The sequence below is a fragment of the Barbus barbus genome (genome assembly GCF_936440315.1).
Source record: "Barbus barbus genome assembly, chromosome: 12".
NCBI classification, from domain to species: Eukaryota; Metazoa; Chordata; class Actinopteri; order Cypriniformes; family Cyprinidae; genus Barbus; species Barbus barbus.
In genome coordinates, this window is record NC_136740.1 from 19071864 (window position 1) to 19084661 (window position 12798).

At 37.2% G+C, this 12798-nt stretch overlaps 1 pseudogene across 1 annotated transcript; it reads right to left on the reverse strand.

Moving 5' to 3' along the window:
• Nucleotides 1-404: 404 nt before the first annotated feature.
• Nucleotides 405-12764, reverse strand: LOC306878550 (E3 ubiquitin-protein ligase DCST1-like; annotated as a pseudogene). Its single transcript has 13 exons — nucleotides 12751-12764; nucleotides 12663-12673; nucleotides 11101-11240; nucleotides 10864-11007; nucleotides 10659-10780; nucleotides 10410-10564; nucleotides 6216-6315; nucleotides 6052-6147; nucleotides 5556-5682; nucleotides 5278-5394; nucleotides 3109-3238; nucleotides 1269-1379; nucleotides 405-644 (listed from the first exon to the last, which is right to left on the reverse strand). The product of its transcript is annotated as an E3 ubiquitin-protein ligase DCST1-like (transcript).
• Nucleotides 12765-12798: the final 34 nt, after the last annotated feature.

Consider the following 12798-nt stretch of genomic DNA (forward strand, 5'->3'; position numbering starts at 1 on the left):
GGCTACATGTGATATTTAAATCAGAAATCATAGGATTGCTTTGTCGTGTTTATTTGTATAAAAAGTTACGTCGATTTCCTGAACCTGTTCTGCACGTTCTACAGAGGTACAAGAAAACCCTTCGCAAGACGTTCAAATTGTGAACCTCATATCTACGTCCAAGGGACATCGTAGTTATACGTCCAGAACTGTACTGGATTTGCACGTCATCTAGACGTCCAGATATGGTCCTGGACCGACAGACGCAATTTAGACTTCATCTGCAAGTCGGGTGGACGTCTAATGTTTGTTGGGAAGACAGTATATAATAACCTATAAAAAGGCATTTATCATCAAAAAGTGTTTCTTTACTTAAAATATCAAAAATGTATGGAGCTGTGAAAATGTTGCATGTCAGAAGTTCATCAGCAGCCATAGTATACGTCAGATTCAGAGCCACAGTCTTGCTGTCCACACTGGTCATGAGGGAAGCAGGCGTAGCAGATGTTGTCCAGGTCTGTCCAGCATTGCTGACAATAGATCATTGTGCAGCCTACAGAACTGCACTCCACAGCCTGGTTCTGCCTCACAAACCCATCACACACCCAGCACCAGCACAGCCTACAGCCCACACGCTTCAGTGGGGCCAACACAGCCGACAGCACCTGGTAGAGAAGAGGGAGAGATCAGACCATAAACGTTTATTTTGGGATTAAATAGTAAATTAAATAGTCAAAAGTGTTAAATTTGCTGAGTGTTTTACTTGGCATGTAACCCTAAGAAAGGCCACTGTTGTGCATTCACTGTTACAGCTGGAGAGGTGCGGCTACTGGTTTGATTGTTTTTGTTTGCTTGTCAGATAATCTCCCACAAAATAGTTGGCAGTTTTTTAAAATAAGCTTCCAAATGAATCTAACCAGCTTGGACTGCATCCGAAATTGCATACTCTCTGAGTAGGCACCTCTTTTGAAAAATTACTCCACAACCATTAAAATAGTATGTTTTATACTGTATTTGTTGTGCTGTCACTGTCATGTGACATAGCTTTAGTTTCACTGCCATTCACAAATCCTGTCCCGTGGCCTCAGGGGATAGTAAAGTGTCCATTGGATGTGCACGTCAGAATCTTGGCAGAAATAGTAGGCCACCCAAAGGACTTTTTGCCTACTGTTTTACAAATCCTGTAAATTCAGACATGTTTGCATACTGTTTTTCACCTGAAAGTTTTAAAGAGGTTGTAAACCGAAAATTTACGAAAGGTACACCCTATGCAGATGTATCACACACACCTTTATAAATGTCTGTTTTTGATTTCTCAAGCGATGTCGTTGTCTTTTGATGAATGAGATACATTTCTGGATCTGTAGGTTGTAGAGGAAGAGGATCCGTCTCTTTTCTCTCTGAAAAAACAGATCAAATGGGTCTTGTCCATCAAAAAACAGAAGATAACATTTCAGAATATAAGAATATAGCACTACAACGTTCACCTGATTACAGGAATAAAAACACCACCAGTGTTCACCTCTTCATGAATGAGGTAATATTTGTGCCACTAGCTGAATCAGGCTTTACAGGGTGCCTGTAATCCTCCTCATGTCGGCACGGGCCCACGGAGTGCTGCAAATCTAATGCTATTACTTTAAAACCCTCTTATCTTATAAGTACTTTACCCGCACATACACTAGAACACATATTTCACCCATTATGTGTGAGAAAATATCCTCCTTTTACACTGTACGCTGTGTTTGAGACACTTTGAACATGCTGAATCTGGATATCAATTACAATCATGACCAAACGGATTAATAATAATAATAATTCATTACATTTATATAGCGCTTTTCTGCTTTTCTAAGCACTCAAAGCGCTCAACATTGTGAGGGGTGGTGTCTCCTCGTCCACCACCAGTGTGCACCATCCACCTGGATGATGCGACGGCAGCCATAGTGTGCCAGAACACCCACCACACACCAGCTTACTGGTGGAGAGGAGACAGAGTGATGAAGCCATTCGATGTAAGGGGATGATTAGGAGGCCATGATGGGGAAATTTGGCCAGGATGCCTAAGTATATTACTTCTAAATTTCTTATGCAATATAAGTGTGACAGAGTGGATGGGGCACAGAGGTTTGTGGGTCCTCGATTGAACCCCCCCCCCACTGAACGTGATTTTTGTGGACCCCCCATAGCAAATTCCTAGCAACAGCCCTGCTTCTACCCATGGGCTAGTGGCATATGTTCTGCAGAACTAAGCCAAGAACCCAAAGACATAGTGCTCAAGTTGTCAAAGTTTCTACTATTTTGTTAGTAACCTTATTATCTTACACTAAAACACAAGTGAGCAATCTGGACCATACCAAACATAAAAAACAAAATGAAAATGCACAGTTTATTTTAATAGGAGTACTGGATGTAAATAAAAAATTACATCTGAGGAAGTAATTTTGCCTGTTATTGTGCTTTTTGTTTGTTTCAGTTATGCTAGGACCTTTAGCAAAATAAGAGCCTGAGCTATAATAAATATTCTCCTGCTGGGAGAAATCTTTTGTACTGAAATGTACTGACTATGAAAGGTAGCAATTATTTTTTTTTATGCCAAACTGCACTATGGGAAGAATGCTTTAGGAAAAAACACAGCTCAGGGACCTCATACAAGAACTGATTTAGGATACTATGAAATTTCCTTTAATAAATTAAGCATTTTTGTTAGTAAATAAAAAATAAAAAAAATCGCAAATTTTTATATAGGAAAATACTTCAGACTGTATGTGGAACTCATCAACAGAGCATTAGCCTGATAGCTGCCATACATGCATTACATTACTTCAAGTCCAACAGCTATTATTCCTGCATCTGTCTGGTTTTGTAATCCAAAACGTGATCAGCATTAGAAAGCAGCAGCACATGCAGAATAGTGACTCATTTAAGCTCCTTAGCCAAAGAAAGCATAAGGAGCTTCTGATATTTATGACAGACCAATATTGTTAATGATAAACAAACTGTCCATGCGCACAATCAGTCATTCATAAGATGCTGGGCCACTTGGATGGATGTCACTGTAGGGTTGCTGAACAGGACAGGACAGGACTATTTGACCAAAAGATAGGAGTGTGTCAGTGGAAATGGTACCATTGGGAAGTAGAAGGCTGTGATGACCCTGCGCAAATGATTGGTGTACACCTGCAGGCAGCACATGAGGCACATCAGAAGATCCACAAGTAGTTTGACTGGCTCAGTGCATGTGGCTGGGGCAAACATTCTATATACACATAAACACACACAAGGAAGAAGTAAAATGATGCGAAGTGCAGATGCAAGAAAAATATCTATTGGAATTCAGTATGTAAATTCTCACAATGACAATGACAATGACTTTCGGATGAACTTTAGATGGTGAACATTATCAATTTTGGGGCAGTCAGGGCCTAATGGATAGAGAATCGGACTTGTAACCCGAAGGTCGCGGGTTTGGCAGGAATTGTCCATGGGGGGAGTGAATAACCACCACTCTCTTCACCCTCAATACCATGACTGAGGTGAGACCCTTGAGCAAGGCACCGATCCCCCCAACTGCTCCCCGGGCGCAGCAGCTCCGGATGTGTGTTCACGGTGTGTGTGTGTGTGTTCATTACTGTGTGTGTGCACTTGGATTGGTTAAATGCAGAGCACAAATTCCGAGTATGGGTCACCATACTTGGCCCCATGTCACTTCACTTTCGCTTAAGTTTTTCACTTTAAGATCGTATTCTTAAAATTATACAGTATACAAAAATAAAATAGTTAGAATCGAGTCTGTATGTTATGACATTCAAGCTAGAACACTACAGTTCAAAACTTTGTGGATTTTACTTCTTTCAAGGACCTGAAAGAAGTAAGTCTCTTATGCATTTATTTGATAAAAAATACAATAAAAACTTGTGAAATATTATTACAATTTAAAATAATAGTTTTCTACTTCAATATATTTTAAATGTAATTTATTCCTGTAATGGCAAAGCTCAATTTTCAGCAGCCAATAAACAATGAATTTCTTTAATAAAAAGGTCGTACTGATCTCAAATTTAGAGTATATAGACACAAATAACCTATTACCGGATCAAGTTACATAGTAAACATAACACAATGGCATGCGTGCTGTCGTGCTAGTGTTATAAATAGTCCTCTCATCAGCCGTCTGCATGTGCACTGCCCTGTGCTGACCGGTCTAGATCAATTTAGACCTATCTGGATGAGACACAGACACAGTCAGAGCTTTGAGTTTGCCTCTGATCAGATTAAATAGACAGCTAGACTGAAGACGTCACTTGGCCTCAGAAGAGAATCAGTCATTGCCAACAGTCACCCGTAGAAGCAAGCAACGAGGAATACAGTGTCTCACAGAGTATATTCTAATACTGAAGTTGGAGAACTCGCTGCTTCTTACTTTTTCAGGATGCTAGGAAGAAACCTGACATTTTTTAAATGGCATTTTGAAAGAAACTGAGACCAGTTTGAGAGTGTGGTGGTGTAGAGAGACCTTGAATGATGTTGAGGATCAGAGACCTAGCAATACAATATTACATCAATATTTATTTTATTTTTTTATTTAAACTTTATTTAACCAGGAAGTCTCATTGAGATTTAAAATCTCTTTTACAAGAGAGACCTGGCCAAGGTAGCAACCATACAGTAAGACAATTATAAAATACAAGTACACATTACAACAATATTTAAACATATCCTCTCAACAAAAACAATCACAAGCTTCTAATACCATTCTCTTTATGATGCCTTTAAATTCACCAATAGACACAAATGTATCTAGTTTTAGATCTTTTTGCAAGTTATTCCATGTCCAGGGTGCCCAATATGAAAATGCAGTTTTCCCCAGTTCTGTACAAACTCGGGGTATGTTAAAAAGCAAACACTTGGAAGAGCGTAGCTGGTAATTGCCAGAACAAAGACAAAGAAGAGTACAGAGATAAGCTGGAGGTTTACCTAACATTGCTTTATAGATAAAAAATGTACCAGTGCTGTTTTCTACATATAGCTAATGATATCTGGGTCATGATGCAATAACATACTGATGTCTACTTATTCCAGCTGTGGTGCACTGAGATTATTTTCTTCTAGATCTTTGTTTCTCTTTCATCTGCATAGGGCTTCTGTGCCTGCGCAGTTTTCTTAGCTTGCTCAGAATTTGGATTTTGCCCTAAATAATGTTCAATGTCCTTTCCCAAAAAGTATTCATGTAAAATTAAACTAAAAATACAGAATCTTGCAGTGAGAATATTAAAACTGAAATAGTAAATAATTTACGGAAGTTACTGGATTGCACATCAAGATTGGAGGAGGTGTTGAATGCACCAATGGTTTTCCGCAGAAGTCTGGCTAACATGGAATCTCCCCCAATAACAACGTCTATGTGATGAACACCTACAGATGTACAGAAAAAGAAAGAAAATATACAGTAATATTTTACATCAAATTAATGTACAAGCAATCTAAGGCACACGGGTATGTCAATGCTTTTATTCTTGAAAGAAAATACTGCTCATGCATACATATATATATATATAGTGTGTATTTATGCTCACTAGTAACTGAGTATGTGGTGAAAGTGTGTCTTCGGATGAGGTCAAAGATGCTGTGCAGGATTCCATCAACAGCAAGCAGAACACACACAAACAGAGCCAGAGATGCAACCTGCAGGAAGCCCACAATCTGTACGAAAGACACAACCTTTCAAAACTAAAATCAAAAATACAAATATAAATTATTAATTCATAGGCCAATTTCCCTTAAAAGCACCAAAACCTTGGCTCTGTGGCACCACTCAAACACTGCTCTGTTTTCTTAAGGATCCTTGGTTAGCCCAACATAGCAGCATCGACTCAACCAATAGCATGAGTTTGGGGCAGAATTATGAGTTTGAGAAACCTGTATGAAAACATGGCATTTCCATTTCTGTTTGGTGCCGTTAGACGAACAGAAATGGCACACTTCACTTATAACTGTTCCATTTAATACACAGCCTGAATATCAGAACGTGAATTCAATTCTGAACACAAGGACCATCATAGCATACGTTACCACAGGTATGAGCTCGCTGGGGTGGATAGATAAGCTCCATGGGTTGATCAAGCTCTCTTGCTCTGCTTTCTCGAGTGGCAGCAAATACCTCTTTTCCTAAAACAGATGCTCAAATTAGCACAAACACGGATACGGATCTGTGTAAATGTAAGGTTGTAACTTACAGCTCTCCTTCTACGAGCATCAATCTGTCTGAAGTAGGTTGTTATGTAGACATTGTCAAAATGAATGTCTCTGCAATACTGATGAACATATCCAAACGCTCTGCAAGCAAAATTAAATAAAAAATAAACTGAAAAAATATATTTATATATTACTACCGTTCAAAAGATTTGGGTCAATAAGGTTTTTCATAAAATCTTATTGACTCAATAAGAATTTTTTTTTAAAGGAAATCTCATACTCGTCAAGGCTGCATTTATTTGATAAAAAACAGTAAAACAGTACTATTGTGAAATATTATTGTCATTTGTATATATTTTCAAATGTAAATTATTCTTGTGGCATCACATAATCCTTCCCAAATCATTCTAATATGCTGTTTTAATGCCTAAGATACATTTCTTATTAACCTCAATATTGAATTTTTTTCCCTGTTTAGAGGATGCAGACAGGGCTGTCCACTTAGCCCAGCCCTATTCGTATTAGCAGTTGAACCACTAGCTGAAGCCATTAGAATTAGTTCTAATATTAAAGGATTCTATATTGGCTCTGAAATACATAAAATATCACTCTTTGCTGATGATATTCTCTTATTCTTAACCAACCCGACAGATTCTCTTATTCATCTGCAGAAACTACTACATTCGTACAGTCAATTTTCCGGTTATAAAGTCAACTTTGATAAAAGCGAAATATTGCCTTTATCTACATTTCAATATAAAACGGTCAGTGGTAAACTTCCTTTTAAATTTTCACCTGCTGGCATTAAATACCTTGGCATTTATGTAGAAGGGGACTTGAAAAACTTTATAAGATTAATTTACTTAAAGCCGTGGAGAAAGTGGGGAGTGACCTGGCCCATTGGATGGACCTGCCTCTTACATTATTGGGTAGGATTAATGTCATTAAGATGAATATATTGCCTAAATTCTTATATATTTTTCAGTCTCTCCCAATCCATATTCCAACAACTTTTTTTCCTTCTCTTAATGGCTTGATCAGACGTTTTATATTAAGTCTTGAAAAACTGAATTTAGAGTATAATCAAGGGGGATTAAAGTTACCCGACTTTAAAATGTACTGGTGGGCGGCACACTCTAGATATCTGGCTCAGATATCTGGGAGAGAGTTCATCCCCTCATGGCTAAAAATACAATTATGTGAATTAAAAGAGAATGACCCCTCAAATATTTTATATAAATGGGATGAGAAATTGATAAAAAAAATCAGAAAGCCAATGATTACTCATACAGTTTGTTTGTGGGTAAGGCTGCAACAGACATTGGGACAGCAAGGGACTCTATCCCCTAAGACACCATTATGGAACAACAGATTGCTCCCAAAATGTTTTCAGGATAAGCATTTTAAAAAATGGGCAGACAAAGGAGTCTATGGTTATCTGAGGTTAATAACGGTGTACCCTTGGAAAAATTTACATAATGGCTAAGAAATAAAAGTAAAGTATTTCATAAAATTTGGCAACCCCTTTTCCGTTATATGGAAGACACTTCAATAAACCGGATGGATTCTCTTTTCGAGTAAGAATAACTATGATATCCTGTATCATCCCATTGTAATGTTTTGTATTTTTTTGTCTTGTATTGTGTAACAAGTTGTGTAGGATTTGTGTTTTGTATTTTTTTTGTTTTTATTACAGTTCAAAAGCACAAATAAAATATTCAAAATAAAATATTCCAAATTTTTGTTGTAGTATAAAAATATAAATTTTCACTATATTTTATTGGCAGGCATTTTCTAGACAAAATTACATACAAAAATCTTATTTATATTATTGCTCACAATATATTGTATTATTCAAATAATGCAGCAGATACACTGACAGAAAAAAAACTTAATTTTACCTTTGTAAAAGATTGCACCTTTTATTGGTACAACATTGAAGGAGTGGAATCCCAGATCCACTTCTGCTTCAATATATATCCTTTTGAGTGGTCTTCGATCAAGTTAATATTAAGCATTTAACCTCTTAGATTTTAGTTGATTTAATAAAGTTATTAATTTATAATAAGGTATCTTAGTGGTTAGCTGAGTTTCTCTCTCCCTTTTCTCTCTGAGAAACTGCACACATTTTATGTATGCTTTGGAAAATACCTGATAAGAGTACAAATCTGAGCCACTCAACTTTGAAGGAATTGTGTATTCTCTGTGTGTGTGAATAACTGACTCCAGGACAGAATGGACGTCTTCAGACAATGTGATGCAAGAAGTGCTGATATATGCACATGGTGGGCCACATCGATCCTAAGACCAGATCTCGGTTGTCACCTAATAATCACCGGAGATATGATTCGAACTATATGTCCATGTAGAGTTTATCTGTTTCAAACAACCAAAATCCTCTTTACCTAAGTAATGACGTAGCTAGTGACATCTGTTGGAGCATAATTGTTGTTTTATTGAGAGTGTATGCAGAGCGGCCTACGAACTCCATCGCGAGTATTGAAGCTGGCTTCTGCCTGAAAGTGCAAACTATTTTCTTCAATAAATATTTCTTCAATTGATTGCATTTCTGACTCCTGGTCTTCATTCAACACACCTGGTCCTTGTTTTTTTTCAGTTATTTTTATGCCTTTTTTACGGTGGCCGAGAGAGCTCAACGCGCTGCAACTTCAGAAAACACATGCAAATAGACAAAACACCAGCAAATCAAGAAAACATCTTCATCATTTTGACAACACATGCGCTGCAAATGCTCACAACACATGCAAATTAATAAACGCTGCAAATGCTCACAACACATGCAAATTAATAAACGCTGCAAATGCTCACAACACATGCAAATTGAGAAACGCTGCAAATGCTCACAACACATGCAAATTAATAAACGCTGCAAATGCTCACAACACATGCAAATTGAGAAACGCTGCAAATGCTCACAACACATGCAAATTAATAAACGCTGCAAATGCTCACAACACATGCAAATTGAGAAACGCTGCAAATGCTCACAACACATGCAAATTGAGAAACGCTGCAAATGCTCACAACACATGCAAATTGAGAAACGCTGCAAATGCTCACAACACATGCAAATTGAGAAACGCTGCAAATCCTCACAACACATGCAAATTGAGAAACGCTGCAAATCCTCACAACACATGCAAATTGAGAAACGCTGCAAATCCTCACAACACATGCAAATTGAGAAACGCTGCAAATGCTCACAACACATGCAAATTAAGAAACGCTGCAAATCCTCACAACACATGCAAATTAAGAAATGCTGCAAATCCTCACAACACATGCAAATTAAGAAATGCTGCAAATCCTCACAACACATGCAAATGTCCTTTCTTTCATTAGCCTACTAAAAGGGCCTGAATAAATTTTAAAATATTATTCTTACTGACATTTTTATTTTGACCTGGTTTTAACAATTAATGAAGCATTGCAAATTTATTTTCATTAACCTTGAAATTATATTTAGTTCAGGATAAGTTAGCCATCTTACATAATAACGGTAATCGTGTAATTTGTCATTATTAATCTAATAATATCCAAAAGACAAAGAAATCATGCAATCAGGGTGTTAAAATAAACAACAACAACAAAAAAACACTCACCTTTCAGTTCACCAACAACTCAACCAATAGCCACTGCACAATAAGCAAATCCCAGCTGGTCCGTCACTTTTTTCAGGTCCCCTTGAAACATTTCCATTGTGATCCATGCAGCACGTTTTTGTGAGGATTTGCAGCGTTTCTCAATTTGCATGTGTTGTGAGGATTTGCAGCGTTTCTCAATTTGCATGCGTTGTGAGGATTTGCAGCGTTTCTCAATTTGCATGTGTTGTGAGCATTTGCAGCGTTTCTCAATTTGCATGTGTTGTGAGGATTTGCAGCGTTTATTAATTTGCATGTGTTGTGAGCATTTGCAGCCCATGTGTTGTCAAAATGATGAAGATGTTTTCTTGATTTGCTGGTGTTTTGTCTATTTGCATGTGTTTTCTGAAGTTGCAGCGCGTTGAGCTCTCTCGGCCACCTTTTAGTCATATATGATAGCAGAGAGAGGACAGGAAGTTTCTGGGAGGAGAGAGGGGAGCAGGATCGGTAAAGGACCTCGAGATGGGACTCGATCTCGGGTCGCCGTGAGCGCAGTTGCGCTATATGTCGACGCACTAACCACGAGGCTATACATATAGCACAACAGTGATAATGAAAGGAGTGAGAACTTACGAGGTGAACACAGTGATGAAGGTGAATGAGAGAAGGAAGTTAATCACCCCAGCTATCTTCTGAGCAATGACTGATTTCTCTTGAAACTCACGGCTCAGCTCCTTAGAGAAATTCTGGAGGATGTCCATTCCAAACACCGACTGCTGCTCCAGTTTCTTCAAGACCATTCATAAGAATAATTTTTTTTTTTAAACAAACAAACATCAGATATTTACTCTTCTGTATTAAGAATAAGTGGGTTTACTGTATCTCAAGCACTACATCAGTGGTGAAGTGTTCTGCAAGCCTGTTGATGGAGTCGTTTAGTTTATCGAAGGTCTGACCAAAGTTTCCCTCAACTGGGGCATTCTCAGTGCACCATGATGTCATCACTAAGAGAAGAGTAACTCAATACACCTAGGAATGGGATCCTGATTGCTTAATGTTAAGTTCAGATGCAACATGCAAATCTTACCTCTCATGATATCACACAGAAAGTGGAATTGCATAGGTACACAGAGGAAGTGGTTTATAAGAGGGGCTTGAATGGTATTCATACACTCTTCCCACTTAACACTGAACCAATCCTGACACCGACTAACTCCCTGCTGCACCACATCTGTTACACACAACATCATTTAGATCGAGTCAAGCTTAAAAGCCCAATCAAACACGGTCAATAATAGACTGTTTTCTTGTTATTTACACTCACAGTCACAGCGAGCTCTAGTCTTCACTACATACTCCTCCTGGGTGCTGTTGGCCGTATGGACAGACTCCTTACCAAGAGAGTCGTATCCGTACTGACCTCATCCTGAATCTTCTGGAACTGTCTGCTCACATTTTCAGCCTCTTTTTGAAAAGTTATTCATGGGACAGATTTCCAAGATTCATATTGGCAAATTGTATTTTCACACAGGTAGTGTTAATTTCGTTAATGAAAACTACGTCCAAAAATGTTTGTTGAGAACCTTTTTTCCAGGCAATATTGTTAAAGAAAAATACATGACTAAAATGTAGTTGAGAGAATCTTTTGAGTTTTACAAGTTTTCATAATGTAGAGATATGATATGATAAATAATAGATATGGTAATATAATAAATCAGAAAACTAGATGAGTAAAGATGTAAAATAATCCATGTCATAAACTGACATAAACATCTCTTGTGCTAATGAGTGAAAATGCAATAATTCTGTTGAAATGTAAAAAGAACATTCTCAAATGACAACAATCATGATTACAATTTTGAGCAAAATAATTGTGATTATCAGTTTAACCATTATACAGCATTACTATATAAATCATAACTGATTCTAGACTAGTATTCCCAGACTTTTAGTCAACTAACATTTGACTAGACAAAAAAAGGACAAAAACTAAAAAGGTTTGACTGAGAATTAAAGCCCCATTCACACCAAGAACGATAACTATAAAGATTACAATATTAGCGTCCACAGCAGACGATATCGTCTGTTTATTCTAAGCGCATGCTTGTCTGCCGCTTTAAATTCTCAAGCTCATTACAGCAGGATGGATTCTGATTGGGTGTCAGTGTTTTTATTGTTCATCATATTGAAATAATAGACTACCATTTAAAAGTTTGTGGTCAGAAAGTTTTTCTTTTTTTTCTTTCTTTCTTTCTTTTAAATAATACTTTTATTTAGGAAGAATGCATTAACTTGATCAAAAGTTACAGTAAAGACTATATATAATGTTACAAAAGATTCCTATTTCAAATAAATGCTTTAAACTTATTACTTTTTCAAACTTTTGATGAAAGAATCCTATAAAGACTGCAACACCATTTCCACAAAAATATTAAGCAGCAAACTGTTTTCAACATTCATAATAATAAAAATGAAGTTTAACCAGCACCAAATCAGCATTTCAGAATGATTTCTGAAGGACCAAGTGATACTGTAGACTGCGGTAATTGCTACTGAAATTACATTTTACCATACAAATTACATTTACAATATATTAAAACAGAAAACAGTTATTTTAAACTGCAATAATATTTCATAAAACAATTTTTTCCGTTTTTGATTAAATAAATGCAGTCTTGGTGAGCATAAAGGAGACTACTTTCAAAGCCATTTAACAAAAGATTAACTACAATCTGACCCTTTTGAATGGTAGTACACCAGGTTTTGCAGAGTTACTTACCCACTCCACTCAGAGCACCAAATACAGCGCCCGTGAGTCAACGAACCACAGGAAACTGTGACAGTGGGCTGAAAAGGAATTTATAAACTCCAGGTGGCACAACACACCTTCTCCAAAGCTGCAAATTCACAAAAAGTCATAATAATTGCACAACAGTTAGTGTAGTAGACAAATATTGTTTATAGATAAACTCACTTGAGTGGGGTCATTTAGTTCATGTTTCCCTGAGACACTCCATTGCTG